Source organism: Trichechus manatus, unplaced genomic scaffold, assembly GCF_000243295.1.
Source record: "Trichechus manatus latirostris isolate Lorelei unplaced genomic scaffold, TriManLat1.0 scaffold00138, whole genome shotgun sequence".
NCBI lineage: Eukaryota > Metazoa > Chordata > Mammalia > Sirenia > Trichechidae > Trichechus > Trichechus manatus.
In genome coordinates this window covers 5,023,323-5,050,198 of record NW_004444074.1, presented here as the reverse complement: position 1 = coordinate 5,050,198, position 26,876 = coordinate 5,023,323, and the positions used below count along the sequence as shown (strand labels likewise).

The window sequence follows — 26,876 nt, the reverse complement described above, 5'->3', positions numbered from 1 at the left end:
TTCAGCCAGGATCCATCTGACATCAGCAATGATATCCCTGGTTCCACGTCCTCTTCTGAATCCGGCTTGAATTTCTGGCAGTTCCCCGTCGATACTGCTGCAACGACTTTTGAATGACTTCAGCAAAATTGTACTGATGCGTTGGGGGAGTTATAGGTATAGGTAGAGGTATAGTAATAGTTACCTGTCATGGTAGAGAGGAGGGTATGATCATCTCTTTGAGTAGGTCAAGGCAAGTGGGATCCATAAGCCCTGGTCTTTCACCATCATAGGAAACCCTCGCTCCAAGTCCAATATCTTGTCTTCACGAAGACTTTGACACTTCTCCTTGCAGTCATCAACCAGCCAAGAATGGGGATTCTTCAGCCCTTTCCATCCAGTTTTTGCAGACACAAACTCCACTCTTTCTGCACCTTGCGGATCTATCCCTGAAATGAAAATTCCCTTCTGGTCCACTTCCCTGGGCACCGCTCCCCACCAAACCTTACAGAGCTGCAAAACTTTCAACTCCAGCAGACCTCATCAGAAAAGTGAAACTTATGAACTCTCTGAATTACGCACCTGTCTCCATTAGTAATAAAACCCTTTTATTACAAGGGATTAGCTTAAAACATGTTATTAAACAGACCAAAATGAGCAATAGCGATGAAAGTTGTTAAAATGCAAGGCATATGAGAGAACAGCTTCCCCCTGAAATAAGAGAAATCTGAAAGTTCCAACTGGAACGATTTTGTGTGGGAGAAAAATGAGAGTGACATGCCATGAGGGATGATGGGATGCAGGGACAACGGTCACAGCTTAAAATGGTGGGGCTCACCCAGGAAGAAGCACGGGTGCTGAGAAGAACAGCCTCTAGTGTAACACAGAGGGAGAGAAACAGGGTCTGGGGAGGGAAGGAGCACAGAACCCCCCAAAAAACCCAGCTGAATAGTGGGCAGCAGCAGAAGATAGGTTCTTCAGACTTTCAATCATAGTAGGAGGTCCTTGGGTGGTGCAAATGGTTAAGCACTTGGCTACTAACCAAAAGACTGATGGTTCAAACTCACCCACCCAGAGGTTCCTCAGAAGAAAGGCCTGGTGATCTTCTTCCGAAAAATCCTATGAAGCACAATTTTACTCTGAAACTTGGAAAGTCTCCATGAATCGGAATTGATTTGACAGCAACTGGTTCGTCATAGTAGAGTAACAGTGGCTAATATATGCTAAGTGCTTACTGTGTGTTACCATTTTGCTAAGTTCTTCACTTGCATGTCTTATTTAATCCCTACAACAATGCTATGAGGTAGGTACTGTCATCATGCTCATTTTACAGACCAGAAAATTGAGCCTCAGAGAGATTAAGCACCTTGCCCAAGCTCACATGGCTAGTAAAGAATACAGGTGGGATTAGGAATTTGGACCATGACTGTCTGACTTCAGAGCATGCACTCCTAACCATTATGCTATGGAGAAAGAGCATAATATAATTACAGACATTGTCCTTCCCTCCAGGGATTTACCATGACATTGGGACTATGAGATCCATGGCTTTCAAATGAAAACAACTCAGTTATTAAAGGAGTAGGACCCAGTTAGGGAGACTCAGACTCAGTATCCCTGGGATTTAGATGTGGATGGGCATGCCTGGAGAACTAAGTCTATATGCATGAGAAAATGGGGAGCCTTATACAAAGGAACAGAGCCCTGGTGGCGTAGCGGTTGAGAGCTCAGCTGCTAACCAAAAGGTCAGCAGTTCAAATCCACCAGCCACTCCTTGGAAATCCTATGGGGCGGTTCTACTCTGTCCTGTAGGGTCGCTATGAGTCCAAACTGACTTGATAGCCACCTAACAACAGCAACATACAAAGGAACTTACCCTGAAAACAGAGAGAAGTGAAGGACACACCCTTCTTCTAAGGTCAATGATCTACCCTTGGCAGGACAGAAACAGCATGGTAGACATCTCTAATAATGCCCAGTTGCCCATTCTCCTCTCCTCCCACTGGACTAGTGTAGCCTGGGGAAGCTCAGGTTATTAAAGTAACAGGAAAACAAGTACATTGTGGAATTTTAGACTGTCAAGGATGGATAGAACCTGGAAGTTGATAGCTCCCTCCAACGTCATAATTCTTCCCATAACACTCCTGACAAAAATGTCAAGTAATGGGAAGCTCATGGCATCATGTGGCAGCTCGTTCCTCTGGTGAGTAGCCCTGACTTCTTAGAAAGTTCTTTCTTATACAGAACAGAAATATGTCTGCCTGACACTTTTACCGATTAATATTGATTCTGTCCATTAGCCTTACAAAATCACTCCTCAATGTGACAAAATTTCTTGAGCTCCTACTCTGTAGGGAAACATCCCGTAAGTCTCTTGGATTTGAGTGCCCTCAATACCAGATCACTTTTCTTGGGACATGGACCATTTTGTCAAAGCCCCTCTTGAAGGGTGGGAATCAGGTGAGCATTACACTCCAGCTGTAGTCTGTCAGACTAGAGATGAGCCCAGTGGGACCATCATTTCCTTTCTTCTAGAACCTCTACTTTAATAATGTGTACTGGGATTCCATTCCTAATGGCTGCACCATTCTGCAGGTTCATCTCTAATTCACTTCTGAGTAAACAGGCCTTTGTCCCCCACACTTCAGCTAAGTCACGTCCCCCCATCCAGTCCCTGTGCAGTTGGTCTCTGGACCTGACATTAATCCCTGCTAAATGAGTTGACGCTTTGTTTCAGCTTATTGTGATCATTTGGATCCTGATTCTGTCATCTGACATAATCACCATCCCTGCTACTGTCTTGTCATCTGAAAATTTGATGAGCAAAACCTCATTGTATTTTTTTGAGTCATTGACAGAAAATATGGAATGTGTCAGGCCAAGAAGAGAGGCCTGGCTTGGGGCCCTGGTGCTGACTAAACAGACTCCATGTCTAGATGTCTAGACATTGAGACATGGAAGAATTGATCCACTTGTATCAAGCTCACAAAAGGGCAAAGTATGAATCAAAAGGTCAATTTATTATTGATATTGGGATGTGTTTCTGCCATGAAGCTTGAAATTATCAATCACTTCATGACAATTTCCTGTGTTTCCATTTCTTGGCATCAGAAACCTGGGAAGTTCCCTATACTCGAAGGAGGTAGGGACTGAACATGCTGCTTGTAAACTAAATTGATGTGAGCATGCTCAAGATATATTTCCATGGAGACAAGTCAGCATGCCTGATTTTTCCTCTCTTATATGGACATCCACAGAAGAAAGACCTGGTGATCTGCTTCCATAAAGATTACAGCCAAGAAGACCCTATGGAGCAGTTCCACACTGTGTATAATACATGGGGTTGCCATGAGTCAGAATTGACTTGTTGGTGACAGGACTGGGTTTTTTTGGTTTTATATGGACATCCTGGGCACAAAGATGATTCCAACATGGCCTAATCCTCCAACTACTTATAGTCTAATGAAGGAAGTATACGCCTAATCAAGTAATTGTAATCTATCTGATACGTGTTCTGCCAGAGAGGTGTACAGATTACCATGGCACCCTGGGTGAAACACTAACTATACCAAATAGACTTTAAAAAACTTCACAGAAAAGATGACATTTGAGGTAAATCTTGAAAGAGGAATGAAGTCCCTGGGTGGTGCAAATGGTTAACACGCTCAGTTGCTAACCAAAAGTTTAGAGGTTTCAGTCCACCCGGAGGCCCCTCGGAAGAAAGGTCTGATGATCTACTTCCAAAAAATCAGTCATTGAAAACTCTACGGAGCACAGTTCTACTCTGACATACATGTGGTCACCCTGAGTTGGAATTGACTCAGTGGTAAATTGGTAACTGGTAGGTTGAGAAAGGCGAAAGATATTCTAAGCACAGGGAACCACAGACACAAAGCCATGGGCCAGAAAGAGGCTTGGCAAGTCTGGAAAACAAGAAGTTTGGAATTTGGGATAAGTAGGAAATGAAGCTAAAAAAATAAATTTTCCTCAATCACTCAGCACCTACTGAGCCCCTAGCATTTGCTGAATACTGTGTTTGCCTCAGAGCCCTGATGGCGCAGTTGTTAAAAAGACTGTCTACTAACCAAAAGGTCTTCAGTTGGAATCCACCAGCAGCTCGTTGGAAACCCTATGGGCCAGTTCTACTCTGTCCTATATGGGTCACTATGAGTCGGAATCGACTCAGTGACAACGAGTTTGGTTTTTCTGGTTTTATGTTTGCCTCTGTGGGATGAATGGATTAAAATGATGCAGTCCTTGCCTTAGAGAGCTTACCAGTTAGGTAGATCTGCACAAGTTACTTAGCGCCTCTGAGCCTCAATGTCCTCCTCAGTAATACAGACACAATCAAACTCATAGGGGATTGAATGAGATAACGTTCGTAGACTACCCAGCACAGTGCCTGGCACACAGTAGGCCTCTAGGGTAAACCCATAATAAGAGCATTCCTATTTTCCGTATGTAATTCACATGGCCAGAGCTGAATTTCCACAGCTCCATCACTTGAGTTTGTAGCACCAGAGATACTGCTTTGATGCAGCCTCCTGCTGCCAAGAAGGCTGTTCTGGGGTCTGGAGATATGTCTTTCATCTGCCTTCTGACAGAAAGGCCCTCAACCCAAGCCACTCTCCAGTGTCTCTGGGAAAGACCAAACTTGGTCTAAAGTTTCGGCATCATTGATTCTACATTCAACTGCGAAGGTTTCCATTTTCAGTTGGTTCTCCCTGCATCCTGTCTTGGGTCAGAGCTCAGCATGGCCCAGATACCTGACCCAATTGAGAAGTATACTGAAAGGTGCTGGGACAGGAGTTAGACCCATCCACTGAAGACCTTGAGAAGAAGTCCCACCTAGAGAAGAAGTCCCACCTTGAGAAGAAGTCTAATGCAGAGACAGAGCCCAGTGTCTGGTGACCATAATGTCTGGTGACCACTAGCTTGTTGGGAGGTCCAACAAGGGATGACTCAAGTGCCCATGGCAAAGAACTAACAGACACTGAGCACCTACCATGAGGCAGTTAACAAATATATCACAAAGCACTTCTCGAATTCTTATACATCAGAAACAGTACCAAGTGGCTTATATAGCTCACCTCAGTTCATCTGCACACTAACCCTAGGAGGTGAGTGCAGTTCCTCTTTCTAGGTAGGAAACCAAGACTCAGTATGGAACTGCCATTCAGCTAGTATATGGAGGAGTCAGAAGTTGAGCCTGATAGGTTTCAGCAGAGCTTCCAGTCTAAGACAGACTAGGAAGAAAGACCTGGTGATTGACTTCCAAAAAATCAGCCAGTGAAAACCCTGTGGATCACAGTGGTCCAATCCCATTGTGCATGGGCTTGCCTAGTCAGGAGCTGACTCTGTGGCAGCTAACAACAACAATATTGCTTTAAAATACTTTGTCATAATGAAACTAGTTACTGTATTTTGAACACTGTGCCAGACACTGTGCTAAGCACTTTCCATGCATTATCTCCTTTCTCCTTACAGTGAACTTCCCCGATAGGTGTTATCATCACTAGTGCCATCTTGCAACCAAAGAAGAGAGCAGAGCGTTTCGGTGTCTCTCCCTTGGGCACGTAATCAGGGTGGTAGAGTTGCGTTGGAACCCAGAAACATCTGACTCCAGTGCTTTTCCGGTCCTCCTGGATAAGAGGACACAACAGCAGGGAGTCACATGCTCCAGGGAAGTACACGGCAGAGGGCTGAGTGAAGAAGGTGGAGAGAGAGTGGATGGCTCCAGTTGTGGGATGGGGAGGTGGCAGCAGCGGGGCCAAGCAGAGTCCCGCCTACCATGCTGCTTGGTGCCCTAGACAAGGGAGGGTACAACCTGGCTGGCTCCAAGCAAGTCAGGTTTGCCTCCGTTTTATAAAAAGGAGAGCTGCAACGGCAATTACTGTAAATAACATGGCAAGCTTTTGTTTCAGAGCTAATCAATCCTCTTTGAACAACACTCGTGTCTGCTAGAGATGGAATAACGATTCTTCACTTTGTTCTTTATGTACAAAGAAAACACAACCTCCTGCTAAGTGTTACAAGCCTCCTGCTAGGAAAAGCCACAGGTCTCCCTCTCCAAGGCCCCCAAACTCTGCCATCTTGAATAGTGATCAATGATTCAAGTTCCTCTTTCAAATACAGATCTGCCTCCTTGGGCCTGTGTTAGCTCTGCTTTTCCTCCCGAGAGCAATTTCAGGCAAGTGTGCAGCCTGGGTGAACAGCAGCAACAGCATGCCACAAACAGCATGTGTGCTGTTAGCCACCCAGGTGGCTCTCTGTCTAATCAGAACTGAGCCTTTCAGAGGCCAACAAGGTATCCAGGCTGGCGATCTGCAGAACAGCAGCAATTACGAGGCACTTAGGAAGGACTCCTTCACCTTCTTAAATGCAGACCCATAGCCAGCACCCTGCAGTGCACAAGCTCTTTGGGGAATGTTTATGGCTTTGATGAGGGATAAAGGAGGCAGCTCACAGCCTTGCGATTGTGCTGCCCAAGCCCGAGGGGTGGACAACCTTTGGAAAGCCAGTGACCACTTTCCAGTGTGGGGTGCTTGCCACGTTAGGAATTCGGGCTGACAGCTTGGCCTAGACCCTGGAGGAAACAATATGGGTTATGGGTGCAAAAACATCTGGACACAGATGGGTCTCTGTCATGGCCAGCTGTGTGACAATGGGCATGTCCCTTAACCTCTCTGAGCCTGTTATTTTTTTCTCCTCCGAAAGATATTTATTTCTACCTCAGAGATGGAATTCAAATAGCATGCACATAGAGTGCCTAGCACAGAGTAGGCAGTTAATCAATGAGTATGACATCATCTTTATCATCCTCCTCCTCCTCCTCATCATGCACATAACAAATTTATCTTTTTTTTTTTTTTACAGTACAAGTTTTAAAGGGAACAGGAGAATACTTTTTTCCATATTGTACTCAGCCCAATAGAGCCCAGGCTCAGACTGTTGCCCTAAATCCTCAGTTGAGGCTTCAGGCTTTGCCACTTAGCACGTTCTTCACGACTCTGGTTGCCTGATCAGCACTGAGGTTGTTCAAAGAGACATTCTTCTCTTAGTCGAGTGCATAGTGGGCCCAGAGCTTGGGCTGCACATTGGAGCACTCACAGATTAGAACTGGTGGATCAGGGTTCATCATCTTCAGCTCTCCATAGCTTTTCTCGATGAAGCCACTGACACCCCGGTTGCCAGGCCAGCACTGGCATAAGTAGATGTGAATCTCACACAGGCCCAACTTAGCCCTGATCCCCTGAGTCACTGTGGCTGTCTCCATCTTCACTCATCAGTGAAATTTAATGTAACCAATTCTTAACAAATTCCTACTATGAACCTACTCTGTGCAAGACACTAATTCCTGTATATGATAGATACTAAAGTCAAGTTTCTATTTTTTTTGTTTTAAATTACTGTGCTTTAGATGAAGGTTTACAGAGTGAATTAATTTCTCATTAAACAATTAATACAGATATTGTTTTGTGACATTGGTTGCCAACCCCACAACATGTCAACACTCTCCCTTCTCAACCTTGGGTTCCCTATTACCAGCTGTCCTGTCCCCTCCAGCCTTCTAGTCCTTGCCCCTGGGCTTGTGTGCCCCTTTAATCTGGGGCTGTCTAATCTTTGGCTGAGGGGTGAACCTCAGGAGTGACTTCATTACTGGGTTAAAAAGGTGTCTGGGGGCCATACTCTCGAGATTTCTCCAGTCTCTGTCAGGCCAGTAAGTCTGGTCTTTTTTTGTGAGTTAGAATTTTGTTCTACAATGATGAAGCTGTGAAACATCGTATAACATGGTGGAAGCTGGAGCTTATTATGCTGAGTGAATTTAGTCAGTCACAGAAGGACAAATACTGTATAAGGCCACTATTATAAGAACTCAAGAAAAGGTTTAAACGCAGAAGAAAACATTATTTGATGGTTACGGGAGTGGGGAGGGAGGGTGAGGGTTATTCACTAACTAGAGAGTAGATAAGAATCATCTTAGGCAAAGGGAAGGAGAGCACACACTACAGGGGAAGTCAGCACAACTGGACTAAACCAAAGCTAAGAAGTTTCCTGAATACAATCAAATACTTTGAGAGACAGAGTAGCAGGGGTAGGGGCCTGGGGACCATGCTTTCAGGGGACATCTAGGTCAATTGGCATAACAAAGCTTATTAAGAAAATGTTCTGCATCCTACTTTGGTGAGTGGTGTCTAGGGTCTTAAAAGCTTGCAAGCGGCCATCTAAGATGCATCAATTGGTCCCAACCACCTGGAGTAAAGGAGAACAAAGAACTCCAACGATGCAAGGAAAGTATTAGCCCAAGAGACAGAATGGGCCACATAAACCAGAGACTTCATCAGCCTGAGACCAGAAGAACTAGATGGTGCCTGGCTACCACTAATGACTGTCCTGACAGGGAACACAACAGAGAGTCCCTGATGGAGCAGCAGAAAGATGGGGTGCAGAACTCAAATTCTAGTAAGAAGACCAGACTTAATGGTCTGACTGAGACTGGAGGTACCCCAAAAAGCGTGGCCCCTGGACTCTCTATCAGCCCAGAACTAAAACAATTTCCAAGGCCAACTCTTCAGACAGAGATTGGACTGGACTATGGGACATAAAGTGACACTCGTAAAGAGTGTGCCTCTTAGTCAAGTAGATACAAGAGACCAAAGGGGCAGCTTCCATCCAGAGGTGAGATGGGAAGACAGAGAGGGTTAGGAGCTGGTTGAATGGTCATGGGGAGTCAGGGGCAGAAAAGAGGAGTGTGCTGTTGCAGAATGGGGCGAGCAATTAGGGTCACATAACAATGTATGTATAAAATTATGTATGGGAGACTAACTTGAAATGTAAACTTAATTTAATTACAACAATAAAAAAACTTAAAAAATAAAATAAAATCCTAGAAAAAAAAAGAATTTTGTTCTATATTTTTCTCCAGCTCTGTCCTCTACTGTGATCCTTGTCAGAGCAGTTGGTGGTGGTAGCCAGGCACCATCTAGTCATACTGGACTCAGTCTGGTGAAGGCTGTGGTAGTTGTGGTCCATTAGTCCTTTGGATTAATCTTCCCCTTGTGTCTTTAGTTTTCTTCATTTCCTCTTGCTCCCGAAGGGGTGAGACCAGTGGAGTATCTTAGATGGCCACTCACAAGCTTTTAAGTCCCCAGATGCTACTCACCAAAGTAGAATGTAGAACAGATTCTTTATAAATTACGTTATGCCAGTTGAGCTAGATGTTCCCCGAGACCATGGTCCGCATAAACCTCAGCCCAGCAATTCAGTTCCTCAGGGAGTTTGGATGTTTCTAGGGAGCTTACATGACCTTGCCTTGTGCAGGTTGTGCTGGTTTCCCCAGTATTGTGTACTGTCTTACCCTTCACCAAAGTTACCACTTATCTATTGTCTATTTAGTGCTTTTCCATCCCCACCCTACCCTCCTTTGTAATCATCAAAGATTGTTTCTTTTCGTATATAAACCTTTTCATGAGTTTTATAGTAGTGGTCTCACACAATATTTGTCCTTTTGTTATTGATTTATTTCACTCAGCATAATGCCCTCCAATTCATCCGTACTGTGAGATGTTTCAAAGATTCATCATTGTTCTTTATCATTTCGTGGTATTCCTCTGTGTGTATGTACCATAGTTCATTTATCTATTCATCTGTTGATGGGCACTTAGGTTGTTTCCATCTTTTTGCTATTGTGAATAATGCTGCAATGAACATGGATGTGATGCCTTATTTCTGTAGGATATATTCCTAGGAGTGGGATTGCTGGATCATATGGTATTTCTATTTCTAGCTTTTTAAGGAAGGGCTGTATCATAGAATGAATTTGGAAGCATCTCTTCCTTTTCTATGTTCTGAAATAGTTTGAGTAGTACTGGTGTGAGCTCTTCTCTGAATGTTTGGTAGATTTCTCCAGTGAAGCCATCTGGGCCAGGACTTTTTTTCATTGGGAGGTTTTTTTTTTAATTACCTTTTCGATCTTTTCTCTTGTAAGGGATCTGTTCAGATTTTCTACCACAGTTTGTGTTAATTTACGTATGTAGTGTGTTTCTATAAATTTGTCCATTTCTTCTAGGTTTTCAAATTTGTTGAAGTATAGTTTTTCATAGTCCTCTGTTATGATCCTTTCTATTTCAGTAGGGTCTGCTGTAATAGCATCCATTTCATTTCTTACTTGGGTTATTTGCTTCCTCTCCTGCTTTGTTGATTCTTCCTATTGTTTTTCTATTCTTTAATTTATTTATTTCTGCTCTGATCTTTATTATTTCCTTTCTTCTGGTGGCTGTGGGCTTATTTTGCTGTTCTCTATTTGTTCGAGTTGTGTAGCTAACATTTTGATTTTGTCCCTTTCCTCTTTTTCGATGTGTGCATCTATTGCTATAAATTGATCTCTGAGCACCGCCTTTGCTATGTCCCAAAGGTTTTGTTATGATGTGTTTTCATTCTCATTTGATTCGAGGAATTTTTTGATTCCATCTTTAATTTCTTCTGTTACCCAGTGGTTTTTAAGCAAGGTGTTATTCAGTTTCCATGTATTTGATTTTTTTTTCCTTGCTCTTCCTGTTATTAATTTCTACTCACTAAAGTCAAGTTTTGATGACAATGAAAGAAATGTACATTGAGTAATTTTTGTGTGGTTTATTCTCTTTAAGATCTATCTCTACATTGAGAGCCACATAGTCCCTTTTCCTAGTCACTTCCTCACTGCTAACCCCCTCAATTAGTGACAGCAAAAATTAATAACAGTCATAACTAATATGTGTACCACACTGAATCATCTCAATTCTCTTTGATGTTGCTCACCTTGATGATCCTCACAGTATTCTTGGGAAGCAAATAGAGCCTGTCTGATGGCCCGTGTTTTGCAGATGCACCAAAGGAGCAGCAGGAGGCAGGTGAAGGGTGCAAGGGTGTGAGGCTTGAAGAATGTGACAAAAGCCCTCAGAGGGTTTTTTAGAGCCCAGTGGAATTCTCACCCCCTTAAAGATCCCAGCAGTGCCTGGGTGTTGCACATGGTTAATGCACTCAGGTGCTAACCAAAAGGTTGGAGGTTCAAGTCCACCCAGAGGCATTTCAGAAGACAAGCCTGGCAATCTACTTCCAAAAAATCAGCCACTGAAAAGCCTATAGAGCACAGTTCTACTCTGACACACAGGAGGTCGCCATGAGTCAGAATGGACTTGATAGCAATTTTTTTTTTTAAAGGTCCCATGTGCAAAGAGTCCTGTAGATCCTGGGTATCTGGAAGACCAGTTGTGGATAAAGTGTTTACACCCAAATGACTTTGATTTTTGGCAAAGGAAGGGAAACATTTATTGGTGTGCCCAGGCACTGTGTTCAGTGCTTTGCTGACTGAACTTATCTAAACCTCACAACCACCAGGGTATTAAGTGTTACCATCAGCCCTACTTTACAGATGAGAAAATCAAGGCTTAGGAGGGTAAGTTGTTTGTTTAATCTCTGACACAGCAAACAAGTGACAGAGCCAGGATTTGAATGAAGGTCTGCTAACTCCAAAGTGTGGGTAGTCAACAAGACCCCACCACGCTTCCTCCGCAAACAAGCACCACCACTGCTAATGACAACTACGGGTTGTACTCTTGTTCAGCCACTGCACTGAGTGCTTTGCATACATCATCTCATTAATGTTCCCAATAACCCTCAAATGCTAATATCCATGCAGAATTGTTACAGCTACAAGCATCCTTTCCCATGGATTGCCATCATTTAATATTCATACCAAGCCTGGGAAATCACAGGACAATGAGTCCCAGAAAGTTTAAGTAACTTGCCCAAAATCACCCTCAAGGAATTCTGCCTCTAAATTCTATGTCCATTCTGCTATGTCACACTGTCCCTCCAGCTTCCTTCCTCCCTTGCTTTTCCCTCCCAGCTCCAAAGAAGGTCAGTGCTGTTTCTCAGGGGGGCAAAATTAAAGCCCAAGGACTGACGTTGCTGCAGAGCCCAGAGAAGTAGCAACATCCGCTAATCTGAAGAATTCCCAGGACCCAACATTTTGCTGAGCCTGTCTGCCTTCTTGCTAGTTCATTTCCACTCATTCTTAATTTAAAAATCACCCTTCTCCCCCAAGAGGCTGCTCCATAATCCAATTTGCTGCACATTTTGTCAGTTCAACCACCTGCCTCTCGAGTTGGCACTACCCACTTGCTTGGAGAACCAGAGAGTGAGGAGGGGCTGAGCATTAACCATCCAGAATGAAGTGGGTGGGGGGAGGAGGGGCGAGGCAGACGGGAGGCCCCACAGGGACAGCTCAGTCACTTCCCTGGCCCAGCAGACAAAACCATCATTCACCGCAGGGCAGTGCAGCTGCCAGCCCTCAGAGCCAGCTGAGGTGCCTCTGGAACTCAGAGTCCAGATGCTCTCTATCTAGGAATTCACTAAATCCCAGAGGAAAAAGGGCTCCCTTAATGTCACCACCTAAGCCTTTCAGCCAAAGCTGGTGGCTGCAACGTTGAGCCAGCAGGGAGGGAGGAGGAAAGAAACATGTGCAGGACATCTCTATGCATCGTGCCTATGACATATAATCGCAAAAACCTCTGATAAAGCTCTTATTATGCAAAATTCAGAGAGGAGGAAACCAAGGCACAGGAAAAAGTGACTTTCCCAAGATCACATACATGGCCAGTTAGTGGGCTTGAATCCTAGATATAGTGGCTCCAAAGCCTCTGTGCCATGCTCAGAAAGGAGGAGTGTGATCCAGTCCTACCTGTGCCCACTGATGGCACAAATATCCTCTGAGGAGTAAAGGTGAAGAGATGAACTGTTATTCAGTGTTCCACCAATATGGCTGTTGAACTGGTATTGCTCAGCAGCCCTGTGGGGCCCCAGTCTGCTCTAACCTTATATTTTGGGAAAATAACACAGAGTGATCCCTGGGTTCTTTCATACTCTTGCAGTGAGGTCCAGAGAGGGCTGATGACTTCCCCAGAATGGTAGCATCTGTATTGGCTGAGTCGTTATGTGCCCCAAGATAGGAAACAAGGTTCAGGAAGTGAGGCTCAGAGGAGGCAGAGGTTGAAAACACATAAGAAGTTGTCACAGAGAAAGTTTTTTTTTTTTTTTAAGCTAAGCCTAGAAAAATGATGGGGATGTCATCAGATAGCATAGAGAAGGAACAGGGACCAGGAAGAGGGAAGAAAATGGACAAGTTGCAAAAGATGATAATTGGATTGGAGAAATCTCAAATATTCCTATTTGGAGGGTAAGGCAAAGGAAGGGACAGTGCAGGGTGAATGTGGCTGGGTCAAGTGGGGCTACTCAAGGAGGATTTTCAAATCCATTGTGAGGTTGGACAGAAAAGATTGGCAATGGAAACCCAGTAAAAGTTAGCTCAAATCGCCAATAATTACTTTAAACAAAAGATGAGAATGTAACGGGGTGAGGAAACTAGATTAATGGAAACGGAACAACCAGAATGGAAATAATGAGAATGTTCACACATTGTAAAGAGTGTAACAACGTCACTAAAAAGTTTTTGTAGAAATTGTTGAATGGGAACCTAAACTGCCATGTAAACCTTCACCTAAAACACCATAAAATATTAGTTAAAAAGGAAAAAAAAAAAGCTAGTGAGCTAAGTTTAGGTTTATAAGCGAGAAACTGGCAAGGGGTGATTATAGCCATTCAAAACAAGCCTTTAGTTTGTAAAAGTATTCTCCATCTGGGTTTATCTAAATAAAGAACTTCCCGCTCTTTGAGACACCATGGATCTGGATTTGAATCCCAGGTTCTCTTCTTACAGGTTGTGGGGCCCTGAGTAAATTACTTGATTTCTCTAATCCTTTATTTCTTCAACTATAAAATGTTAGGTTGTTGTCGTTAGTTGAGTCAGTTCCGGCTCATAGGGACCCCTATGTAAACAGAGAAAAACACTGCCCAGTCCTGCGCCATCCTCACAATCATTATGCTTGAGCCCATTGTTGCAGCCACTGTGTCAATCCATCTTGTTGAGGGTCTTCCTCTTTTTCGCTGATCTTCCACCTTACCAAGCATGATGTCCCTCTCCAGGGACTGATCCCTCCTAATTACATGTCCAAAGTATGAGACATAGTCTCGCCATCCTTCCTTCTAAGGAGCATTCTGGTTATACTTCTTCCAAGACAGCTGTGTTCATTCTCTTGGTAGTCCAGGGTATATTCAATATTCTTCACCAACACCACAATTCAAAGGCATCCATTCTTCTTCAGTCTTCCTTATTCATTGTCCAGCTTTTGCATACAGAGGAGGCGATTGAAAACACCATGGCTTGGGTCAGGTGCACCTTAGTCTTCAAGGTGACATCTTTGCTTTTTAACACCTTAAAGAGGTCTTTGCAGCAGAGTTGCCCAATGCAATGCGTCTTTTGATTTCTTGACTGCTGCTTCCATGGGTGTTGATTGTGGATCCAAGTAAAATGAAATCCTTGACAACTTCAGTCTTTTCTCCATTTATCATGATGTTGCTTATTGGTCCAGTTGTGAGGATTTTTGTTTTCTTTATGTTGAGGTGTAATCCATACTGAAGGCTGTGGTCTGTGGGGGAACTATAAAATGGGAGTCCTCAAATATCTCCTCAAAATATATCCAGAATTTGACTGCTTCTTACCACCTCTATTGCTTCCACCATGGTTTAAGCCACCTTTATTTCCCCCGGCTTCTTTCAGTGCCTCCTAACTGATCTCCTTGCTTCTTCCCTTGCACTCCTATGGTCCATTCTCCACAAAGAATGATCCTTTTAAAGCACAAGCCATATCATGTCACGTCTCTGCTCACAAACCTCTGTTTCCCATCTCCTTCATAGTGAAAGTTAAAGTCTTCACAAAGGCCTTCAAGGCCTTCAATGGTCAGCCCCTGCTGCTTCCCTGACCTCATCTCCTGCTTCTCTTCCGGTCTCACTCTCTTCTCCAGGCCTTCCTGCTATTCTAGGAACATGCTAGGCATGTCCTGCCTTAGGGTCTTTCCATGTGCTGTTTCCCCTGCTGGAAGATTCTTTCCTACGACAGCCACATGGCTCCCTCCCTTACTTCCTTCAAGTCTCTGTTTCAATGTCACCTTATGAGTGAGGCCTTACCTCACCCCTAGATAAAAGACAAACAACCCCTCCCTGGCATTTTCTACCCCCCTTAACCTGTCCCATTTTTCTCCATAGCACGCACCATCATTTGACATACTATATACTTCCTTACTTATTTGCTTATTATTTGTCTTTCCTCAGTAGAACATAAACCCTGTGGTGGTTGTTTTGTTCATTGCTTTGTACCCACAATCTAGATAGTGCTGCGAACATGGTAGACACTCAACAAATATTTGTTGAACAGATGATTGAAGGAATAAATCAATTAATGAGTAGTTTGGGCTCAGGCTCACCAAAGAAGTGTTTTTTGTTTTGTTTTTTTTAAATCAGATTTCTTAAACATAGATTCTTGGGCCCACCACAGACCTAGTGAGGCAGAATCTCCAAGGATGATGTCCAAGTTTTTACACAAGCACACACACACATACACATACCAATTTTCTATAGTGATTCTGATACACAGCGAGAGTTGCAAATTATTTGGGGTGCAAATCCTAGCTCTGAGACTTGCTGGATGTGTGTCCTTGGGTAATTAATCCAAACTCCCTGGGCGTCCGTTTCCTCATCTGTAAAATAGAGCTCATTTCTCATATCTCTTGGGTCTATGGCTCAAATTAAAGAAGATGATCTCTATATAAAAGCACTTAGCACCCTCTCAAGCATATAAAGGAGCCCTGGTGACATAATAGTTAAGAGCTTGGTTGCTAACCAAAGGGTTGGCAATTTGAATCCCCCAGCCACTCTTTGGAAACCCATAGGGCAGTTCTACTCTATCCTATAGGATCGGTATGAACATATAAAAAGAGCTTAACCATTGAAAGTTCCTCTTCCATCAGTAGGAGATTGACTGGAGTCACACGTGAGGGCCAAACAGGAATACTGGGACTAGAAACCTGTTCCTTGGACTCCTCTTTGTGGCTTTGCCCTCAGGGCCATGTATGCGATCCCACACTCAAACCTCCTGTTTCTGCTGCTATGCCCTCCCCACTCTTCCTTTTCCTCCTAGCATCTAAAATGTTATTCCCCTACATTTCTGGTCAACTCTATGACATGCCCTATGGACCCAACTCCCACCAGGGCCCCCAGGACCTAGGGACATTATGTTCTTTTCCTTGGTTCCCTTCTTGGCAAAGACAGCAAGTGGTCCTTAGCCCTGCCTTTGAAACTCCAAAGCCACTCTCTCCCGGCTGTTAGTAAGCCATCGCCCCCACCTCATCCCTGCCAGTGGGCACTACTGACGGAGTCGGCCCTCAGACTCTAACCCAGATAAGAGCTGAGGTTCATAGACAAGTGCAAAGAGAGAGGAGGGATTTTTCCTAAAATGAGCCAGAAACACCATCATGCTTTTGCCCTAATACCAGCTACCTATCATTCCTCCTCAACCCTCAACCCCCACCTGACTTGTTATTGCCACTACAGCACCCTGGTCCCACCTAACACTCAGCGCTGCTATAGTTCTCAAATAAATGGATACTCCAGGCAGGAAAAGGAACCCTGGTGATGAAATGGTTAAGCACTCAGCTGCTAACCAAAAGGTTAGGAGTTCGAACCCACCTAGCATCTCCAAGGGGGAAAAAAAGATACAAGCTGCTCCCATAAAGATTACAGCCTGGAAAACCCTACGGTGCAGTTCTACTCTGTCACATTGGGTCTCTATGAGTTGAAAATCGACTTGAAGGCACCTAACAACAACCGGGCAGGAAGCATTTGAGCTGGCGCACCCCCTACTCCATCCATCTACTTGGGCTCCAACTACAGGAGAGGTGGAGAAGGTCGGCATTGGGTGGTGAAGGAATTCTTCCCAAGATGCTCTTCCTGGTCCTGTTTCTCTTGGGGCTGGGCTTTTGTCAGGGGCCTCTCCGCCCAAGGTGCTTTGCCCATCCTCTACACCTCTCCCCCACCTCCACCTGGGACAATGCACAGAGCTTCTCTTAGCTCCCTCCCCCTCTGCTAACATCTGCTCCCATGCCCAAAGCAAATAAACACACGCAATCCCTTTAGCTTTCTCTCTTCAATTTCCGATTCATTTCAGAGGCTCTGGACTCAATCTTCCCAGAGCCCTAAAGCACAATCTCAGGGGATTAGAGTCCCTTCGGACCTCGTTCCCACAAAGGGGAAGCGTACACTGTTCTGAAATTTGCTTTTCTCTGTCATTTATTTGCACCACCACCCACCCCCCCTTCAAAAACACCCTGAAATGTATTTATAGTTTGCAACTGCTTTTCACGTACCCTCCACTGGCTCGGAGGTATACGCAATCATACCCATTATACAGGTGAGGAAACCAAAGTCAGGGAAATTAGATAACATGACTAAGTCACCCAGATGAGGCAAGATGTGAAAATCAAGTCTCAGGGAGGAAAAGAAGCTTTTAATAAGGTTCTTATCAGGCCTTGTGTTCATCTCCTAGGGCTGTTGTATCGAAGCATCACAAACTGAGTGACTTAAAACAACAGACACTTCTGGAGGCTAGTAGTCAGAATTCAGGGTGCAGCAACGCCGCGTTCTCTCTGAAGGCTCTAGGGAAAGGTCCTTCCTTGTCTCTTCCAGCTTCTGGTAGTCTTGGCTTGCAGCTGCTGCGTGACTTCAATCTCTGCCTCCGTGTTCACATGGCCATCTTCCCTCTGTGTCTGACTATGTGCGTCTCTGTGTCTCTTCTCTTTTTATAAGGACTCTCGTCACATGGGATTAGAGCTCATCTTTCTCCAGTTTGACCTCATGTTATCTGATTATATCTGCAAAGACCCTATTTCCAAATAAGAAGGTTCACAGGTACTGAGGGGTTAGGACTACAACATGCCTTTTTGGGGAACGCAATTAATTCAACCCGTGTTGTGGTGTTGTGTGTGCCATTGAGTCGATTCTGACTCATAGCAATTCATAACAGTCCTCAAAAAGGTCAACTAGATTTTTCTTTTTTTTTTTTTAGTTGCTTGTTGTACAATATATGATGTAAACACTCTCTGTGAGCCTCTTGCATTTAGCAAAGTCTGCTTCCTCTGGCATGTGCGCACATGTGCACATGTGCACATATGCACGTACACACACACATAGCCAGGAACTTGCCCAAGTGAGTGGCAGGCTCCTAAATGGCAGAGCTGGGAGGCTCTCCCAGATCCTGCTGTTCAAACTCTACCAGGCTGTGCTAAAGAGAGAGCTCAGTGGGGATTCTGGGAATCAGCTAGTTCCTGGAGATGGATTTCCAATGCTAATCAAAGGATCTGCTTTGTAGTTTCTGAGCTTTACTCCAGCTGGTGGGGGCAGAACTCCTCAGACCAATCCCTCCAACCTTCTTCCAAGATGACCATTGTCTTGATTTGGTTCTGACTGCCAAGGAACCAGAGCTCCCTCCCCTCCAGCCTCTACCCAGTAGGACTGTCCTAACAAAGACATTTACATTTTCCCCTTATGTTGATCCTCTGTAGTCAAGAATCCACACGTTTTAGGCTAATTTGTCAGAAAGCAGAGCGCGGCGTGCATGCTTAGCTGCTCATTTTACCGGTGCTGCCAGGCTGCCTATTTGGGGGTTTTGTTCTTTGGGCAGAGAAGGCAATTATGGAGCATCGCAGGGGAAAGAACATGCCAAAGTCTTCCCGTTCACTCCAATCCAGGTAGCTTTTCTGGGCCAGGTTTTCCTGCATTGAGGGCTTACTTTTGGCCCCCCTGTTGGTTGCATAGGGGATGATGTCTGGCTTGGCTTATGCCACTAGCAGGGGCTGGAAATAGGCCTCATCAACTTCACTGGGACATCATCTCTGGCTCTGGAGTCCTCCCGGACTTTAGTCTTAGAAATCTAGACCTCCTTGGGAGATAGCGCTGCAGAAACCTGATTAATTCCGATGGAACATGCCTCACAGGGTGGAAAGTGAGTGAACTGGGGAAAACCGGGTACTCTTTCATGGTGCCTGAACACCCTCATGGGCCTTATGCTAAGAATATGCTTCCAACATGGGTCATAGATGATGCATAAAATCAGTAATAATGACAACAACCATAATGACAATGATAACAACAGTAATCAAGCCCTAATAGGAGAACATAGGCTTTAGCATCAGGCAAATCTGACCTGGAATGCCAGCTCTGCCTCTTACTAGCTGTGTGAGCTTGTGTGAGTTATGTAGCCCCTCTGCCCTCTGTTTCCTTCTCTGTAACATGAGGATTGTTACAGGATCATTATAAGTAGTAAGTGACATAACACAAGTGGGGTGCTGGCCCATAGCACAGCCCATGCTAAATGTTCAGTTAAAACGTCTTCATGTGCATTATATCATCGGATTCTCACAACAGCTGTGGGAGGAGGCAAGGCAGACTGCAGAAAGCAAAGCCTCAACCAGCTAAAGTGACTTGTCTGTGGTCACACACAGCAAGAAAAGGAAGAGCAAGGACTTGACATTATCTAATTCCTGCCTCTGGAATCTTTCCAATTAGGTGAGCCACGCTCATACATCACCTTACCAAAGCATCTAGCTCATTCTCAAAGTGGATTCAGGTACCAGAGACATACTCCACTTTTAACTCTTCCTAGTCCTTGATGTGCCAGGGTCCACCACTCCTGGGGGTATGGGATTAGTGGTAGGCCCTTGATGACCTTCTCCTCAGGGATTTGGGACATTTGGTTGGGATGTATTCCCAGCCATTTCCTGCCCGTTGATATTTTGGTTCCTTGGAGACTTTTTTTATTTGTTCCCAGTGTTTTCCTCACTACTAGGGACAGACTTCATTGGGAAGCAGAGGGCTTTTATCACCTGTACCTCCAGTCTCCCTTTCTGCTTCCTGAAGAGCAAGAAAGCTGTAGGCTGGTCCTGGACAGGTTAAGTCTAGGTGAATGGTCCCTGAGAAGGTGAGGTTCACAAGACAGGTCGCTGCCTTCCCAGACGATCCAGTGCCTGGGATCCAGGTCCCTCTCTGGACTCCCTGTGGGAAGTTTGTGCCATGGTACAGGGTCCTGAGATAAACTAGGTGAAAGGTGAAAGGAAGACCAGAGTTAGGCAGAAGCAGAATCTCTATCACCAGTGAGGAGGGAAGTAAAGACGGCAGCCAAAGAAATAACATTCAGATAAAGGGGGCACAATGAGGCCTTACATGGGGGAGGAATGAAGAGGAGATGAGTCCAAAGGATCAATATCAACCTGGAAAGTAGGAAGTTTTAGAGGTGAAGACAAGCAGCTCAGTACCATGGCTGTGAAAAACACTCTTCTTGTTTGTTCTAATTATTAAATGCTGCATAACTAATTACCTCAAAACCTAGTGGCATAAAATAACCATTTATTATGCTTATAGTTCTGTGGATCAGGATTTTAAAGAGGACACAGCTGGGAAGACCTGTCTCTGATCCCTGAGCTGGAAGGCTCTAGGGCTGGGGGTTGAAATCATCTAAAACCTCATTCATTGGTGGTTGATGCTTGGAAAGGTCAAGCAGCTGGCACAGCTGGGGCTCTTTGGACAGTGCTTTCTATTTCTATTTCTTTCTATTTCTATGTGGCCTCTCCAACATGCCAGCTTTAGGGTAGCCAGATTTCTTACATGTCAACTCAGGGCTCCTAAGGTTCATATTGACACCCAGGTGGAAGGCCTACCACTTTCTATGATCTAGTCTCAGAAGTCATTTAGTGCCCTTCCACTGTGTCCTATACCCATTGCCGTTGAGATGCAGCCCTGGTGGCACAGTGGTTAAGAGCTTGGCTGCTAACCAAAAGATTGGCCGTTCGAATCTACCAGCTGGTCCTTGGAAACCCTATGGGAAAGTTCTACTCTGTCCTATAGGGTCACTATGAGTCTGTGTCCTATGCTGTTGTTGTTAGGTGCGGTCGAGTTGGTTCTGACTCATAGCGACCCTATGTACAACAGAACAAAGCACTGCCAGGTCCTGCGCCATCCTCATAATCATTGTTATGCTTGAGTCCATTGTTGCAGCCACTGTGTCAGTTCATCTTGTTGAGGGTTTTCCTCTTTTTTGCTGACCCTCTACTCTACCAAGCATAATGTCCTTCTCCAGGGACAGGTCCTTCCTGATAACATTGCTGAAGTATGTGAGACAAAGTCTCACCATCCTTGCATCTAAGGAGCATTGTGCCTATACTTCTACCAGGACAGATTTGTTCATTCTTCTGGCAGGCCATGGTATATTCAGTATTCTTCCCCAACATCATAATTCAAAGGCATCGATTCTTCTTAGGTCTTCCTTATTCATCGTCCGACTTTCACATGCATATAAGGTGACTGAAAACACCATGGCTTGGGTCAGGCACACCTTAGTCCTCAAAGTGACATCTTTACTTTCTAACACTTCAGAAAGATCTTTTGCAGCATATTTGCCCTATGCAATACGTCGTTTGATTTCTTGACTGCTGCTTCCATGGTGTTGATTGTAGATCCAAGTAAAATGAAATCCTTGACAACTTCAATCTTTTCTCCGTTTATCATGTTGTTGCTTATTGGTCCAGTTGTGAGGATTTTTGTTTTCTTTATACTGAGGTGTAATACATACTGAAGGCTGTAGTCTTTGATCTCCATCAGTAAGTGCTTCAAGTCCGCTTCACTTTCAGTATGCAATGTTGTGTCGTCTGCATATCACAGGTTGTTAATGAGTCTTCCTCCAGGCCTTATGATGCATTCTTCTTCATATAGTCTAGCTTCTCAAATTATTTTCTCGGCAAACAAATTGAATAAGTATGGTGAAAGGACACAGCCCTGACGCACACCTTTTCTGACTTTAAACCACAAAGTATCCCCTTGTTCTGTTCAAACGACTGCCTCCTGGTCTAAGTACAGTTTCCTCATGAGCACTAATTTAGTGTTATGGAATTTTCATTCTTTTCAAAATGTTATCCCTAATTTGTTATGACCCACACAGTCAAATGCTTTTGCATAAGCAATAAAACGCAGGTAAACATCTTTCTGGTATTCTCTGCTGTCAGCCAGGATCCATCTGACATCAGCAATGATATCCCTTGTTCCACATCCTTTTCTGAATCTAGCTTGAATTTCTGGCAGTTCTCTGTTGATGTACTGCTGCAACCACTTTTGAATGATCTTTAGCAAAATTTTACTTGGGTGTGATATTAATGATACTGTTCAATAATTTCCACATTCGTTTGGATTGCCTTTCTTTGAAATGGGCACAAATATGAATTTCTTCCAGTTGGTTGGCCAGGTAGCTGTCTTCCAAATTTCTTGGCATAGACTAGTGAGTACCTCCAGTGCTGCATCCATTTGTTGAAACATCTCAGTTGGTAATCCATCAATTCCTGGAGCTTTGTTTTTCGGCAATGCTTTCAGTGCAGCTTGGACCTCTTCCTTCAGTACCGTCGGTTCTTGATCATATGCTACCTCCTGAAATGGTTGAATGTCGACCAATTCTTTTTGGTACAGAGATTCTGTGTATTCTTTCCATCTTCTTTTGATGCTTCCTGCATCATTTAGCATTTTCCCCATAGAATCCTTCAATATTGCAACTCGAGGCTTGAATTTTTTCTTCAGTTCTTTCCACTTGAGAACTGCTGAGTGTGTTCTTCTCTTTTGGTTTTCTATTTCTGGGTCTTTGCACATGTCATTATACTACTTTACTTTATCTTCTTGAGCAACCCTTTGAAATCTTCTGTTCAGCTCTTTTACTTCATCGTTTCTTCCTTTGGCTTTAGCTACTCTATCTTCAAGAGTAACTTTCAGATGGTCTCTTCTGACATCCATTTTGGTCTTTTCTTTCCTTTTAATGACCTCTTGCTTTCTTCATGTATGATGTCCTTGATGTTATTTCACAACTTATCTGATCTGTCATTAGTGTTCAATTCATCAAATCTATTCTTGAAATGGTCTCTAAATTCAGGTTGGATATACTCAAGGTCACACTTTGGCTCTCATGGACTTGTTCTAATTTCCTTCTGCTTCAAATTGAGCTTGCATAGAAGCAATTGATGGTCTGTTCCATGGTCAGCCCCTGGCCTTGTTCTGACTGATGATATTGAGCTTTTCCATCGTTTCTTTCCAAAGATGTAGTGGATTTGACTCCTGTGTATTCCATCTGGTGAGGTCCATGTGTATAGTCACCATTTATGTTGTTGAAAAAAGGTATTTGCAATGAAGAAGTTGTTGGCCTTGCAAAATTCTATCATGCGATCTCCAGTATTGTTTCTATCACCAAGGCCGTATTTTCCAACTATTGACCCTTCTTCTTTGTTTTCAACTTTCGCATTCCAGTTGCCAGTAATTATCAATGCATCTTGATTGCATGTTTGATCAATTTCAGACTGCAGAAGTTGGTAAAAATCTTCAATTTCTTCCTCTTTGGCCTTAGTGTTTGGTGTGTAAATATGAATAATAGTCGTAAGTTGTATTAACTAGTCTTCCTTGTAGGCATATGGATATTATCCTATCACTAACAGTGTTGTACTTCAGGATATGACGATGAATGTGACACCTTTCCTCTTCAATTTGTCATTCCTGGCATAAGACCATATGATTGTCTGATTCAAAGTGGCTAGTGCCAGCCATTTCAGCTCACTAATGCCTACCGTATCAATGTTTATGTGTTCCATTTCGTTTTAGATGATTTCCAACCTTCCTAGATGCATACTACGTACATTCCTTTTTCCCATTATTATGGATGTTTGTAGCTGTTTCTTCTTATTTTGAGTCATGCCACATCAGCAAATGAAGGTCCCGAAAGTTTGACTCATCCACATCGTTAAGGTCAACTCACTTTGAGGAGGCAGCTATTCCCCAATTGTCTTTTGAGTGCCTTCCAACCTGAGGGACTCTTCTTCCGGCCCTATATCAGACAATGTTCCACTGCTATTCATAAGGTTTTCACTGGCTAATTTTTTTTCCTTTTTTTTTTTTTTTAATTGCACTTTAGGTAAAAGTTTACAGCTCAAGTTAATTTCTCATACAAAAATTTATACACATATTTTATGTGACATTAGTTGCAGTCCCCACAATGTGATAGCACACTCCCCCTTTCCACTCCATGTTTCTTGTGTCCATTCAGTCAGTTCCTGTCCTTTCCTGCCTTCTCATCCTGCCTCCAGACAGGAGCCTCCCATTTGATCTCGCGTATCTGATTGAACTAAGAGGCACGCTCCTCACGAGCATTATGTTTTGTTTTATAGTCCAGTCTTATCTTTGTCTGAAGAGTGGGTTTCAGGAATGGTTTTAGTTCTGGGTTAACAGAGCATCCGGGAGCCATAGTTTCAGAGGTTCTTCCAGTCTCTGTCAGACCATTAAGTCTGGTCTTTTTATGTGAATTTGAGTTCCACTCCACACTTTTCTCTCACTCTGTCCAGGACTCTCTGTTGTATTCCCTGTAAGGGCGGTCATCAGTGGTAGCCAGGCACCATCTAGTTCTTCTGGTCTCAGGCTAATGGAGTCTGTGGCTTATGTGGACCTTTTGTCTCTTGGGCTAACATTTTCCTTGTGTCTTTGATATTGCTCATTCACCTTTGTTCCAAGTGGGTTGGGACAAACTGACACATCTTAGATGGCTGCTCGCAAGCTTTTAAGAATCCAGACGCCACTCACCAAAGTGAGATGCAGAACATTTTCTTAATAAATTTTGTTATGCCAATTGACCTAGATGTCCCCCAAAACTATGATCCCCAGACCCCAGCCCCAGCTACTCTGTCCCTCAAAGTATTTGGATGTGTTCAAGAAACTTCTTAGCTTTTGCTTTAGTCCAGTTGTGCTGACTTCCCCTGTATTGTGTGTTGTCCTTCCCTTCAGTGAAGATGATCCTTGTCTACTATCTAGTTAGTGAATTCCCCTCTCCCTTCCTCCCCACCCTCATAACCATAAAATAATGCTTTCTTCTGTGTTTAAATCTTTTCTTGAGTTCTTATTATAGTAGTCTCATAAAATATTTGTCCTTTTGAGACTGACTAATTTCACTCAGCATAATGCCCTCCAGATTCATCCATGTTATGAGATATTTTGCAGATTCATCATAGTTCTTTATCTTTGGGTAGTATTGCATTGTGTGTATTTACCATAATTTGTTTATTCATTCATCTCTTGATGAGCACCTGGATTGTTTCCGTCTTTTTGCTATTGTGAACAGTGCTGCAATGAACATGGGTGTGCATGTATCTATTCATGCGACAGCTATTATTTCTCTGGGATATATTCCAAGGAACGGGATAGCTGGATCGTATGGTACTTCTATTTCTAGCTTTTTAAGGAAGTGCCAAATCGATTTCGAAAGTGGTTGTACCATTTTACATTCCCACCAACAGTGTATAAATGTTCCAGTCTCTCCATAACCTCTCCAACATTTATTATTTTGTGTTTTTTGGATTCATGCTAGCCTTGTTGGCATGAGATGGTATCTCATTGTAGTTTTAATTTGCATTTCTCTAATGGCTAATGATCGTGAGCATTTCCTCATGTATCTGTTAGCTGCCTGAATATCTTCTTTGGTGAAGTGCCTGTTCATATCCTTTGCCCATTTTTTAACTGAGTTATTTGTCTTTTTATTGTTGAGGTTTTGCAGTATCTTGTAGGTTTTAGAGATTAGATGCTGATCAGATTTGTCACAGCCAAAATTTTTTTTCCAGTCTGTAGGTTGTCTTTTTACTGTTTTGGTGAAGTCTTTTGATGAGCATAAGTGTTTGATTTTTAGGAGCTGCCAGTTATATAGTGTCTCTTCTGATGTTTGTGCATTGTTAGTTATGTTTTGTATTCTGTTTATGCCATGTATTAGGGCTCCTAGCATTGTCCCTATTTTTTCTTCCATGATCTTTATCGTTTTAGGTCTTTGATCCATTTTGAGTTCATTTTTGTGTATGGTGTGAGGTATGGGTCTTCAATTGGGTTTCAATTTTTTGCGGATAGATATCCAGTTATGCCATCAACATTTGTTAAAGAGACTATCTTTTCCCTTTTAGCAGACTTTGGGCCTTTGTCAAATATCAGCTGCTATAGGTGGATGAATTCACGTCTGGATTCTCAATTCTGTTCCATTGGTCTATGTATCTGTTGTTGTACCAGTACCAGGCGATTTTGACTACTGTGGTGGTATAGTAGCTTTTAAAATTAGGTAGTGTGAGGACTCCCACTTTGTTCTTCTTCTTCAGTAATGCTTTACTTATCCATATGAAGTTGGTGATTTGTTTCTCCATCTCCTTAGAAAGTGCCGTTGGAATTTGGGTCAGGATTGCATTGTATCTGTAGATCACTTTGGATAGAATTGACATTTTCACAATGTTGAGTCTTCCTATCCATGAGTAAGGTATGTTTTTCCACTTATGCAGGTCTCTTTTGGTTTCTTGCAGTAGTGTCTCGTAGTTTTCTTTGTATAGGTCTTTTACGTCTCTGGTTAGATTTATTCCCAAGTATTTTATCTTCTTAGGGGATATTGTAAATGGTATTGATTTGGTCATTTCCTCTTCAAAGATCTCTTTGTTGGTGTAGAGGAATCCAGCTGATTCGTGTATGTTTATCTTGTATTGTGATACGTTGCTGAAATCTATTAGTTCCAGTAGTTTTCTTGAGGATTCTTTGGGGTTTTCTGTGTATAAGATCATATCATCTGCAAATAGAGATACTTTTACTTCTCCGCTACCAATTTGGATGCCCTTTATTTCTTTTCCTAGCCTAATTGCTCTGGCTAGGACCTCCACGACAATGTTGAATGAGAGTGGTGATAAAGGGCATCCTTGTCTGGTTCTCGTTCTCAAGGGGAATGCTTTCAGACTCCATTTAGGATGGTGTTGACTGTTGGCTTTGTATATAAGCCCTTAATTATTTTGAGGAGTTTCACTTCTATTCCTATTTTGCTGAGCGTTTTTATCATGAATGGGTGTTGGGCTTTGTCAAATGCCTTTTCTGCATCGATTGAT

The 26,876-nt window shown here is 43.4% G+C and overlaps 1 protein-coding gene and 1 pseudogene across 1 annotated transcript in view; one reads left to right on the top strand and one right to left on the bottom strand.

Annotated features, from left to right (window-relative positions):
* ASIC2 (acid sensing ion channel subunit 2) overlaps positions 1 to 26,876 on the top strand; it is a 1,284,497-nt gene that overhangs the window by 823,285 nt on the left and 434,336 nt on the right. The gene's annotated exons all lie outside the window — the stretch shown is intronic.
* LOC105756736 (NADH dehydrogenase [ubiquinone] 1 alpha subcomplex subunit 2 pseudogene) lies at positions 6,956 to 7,255 on the bottom strand (annotated as a pseudogene).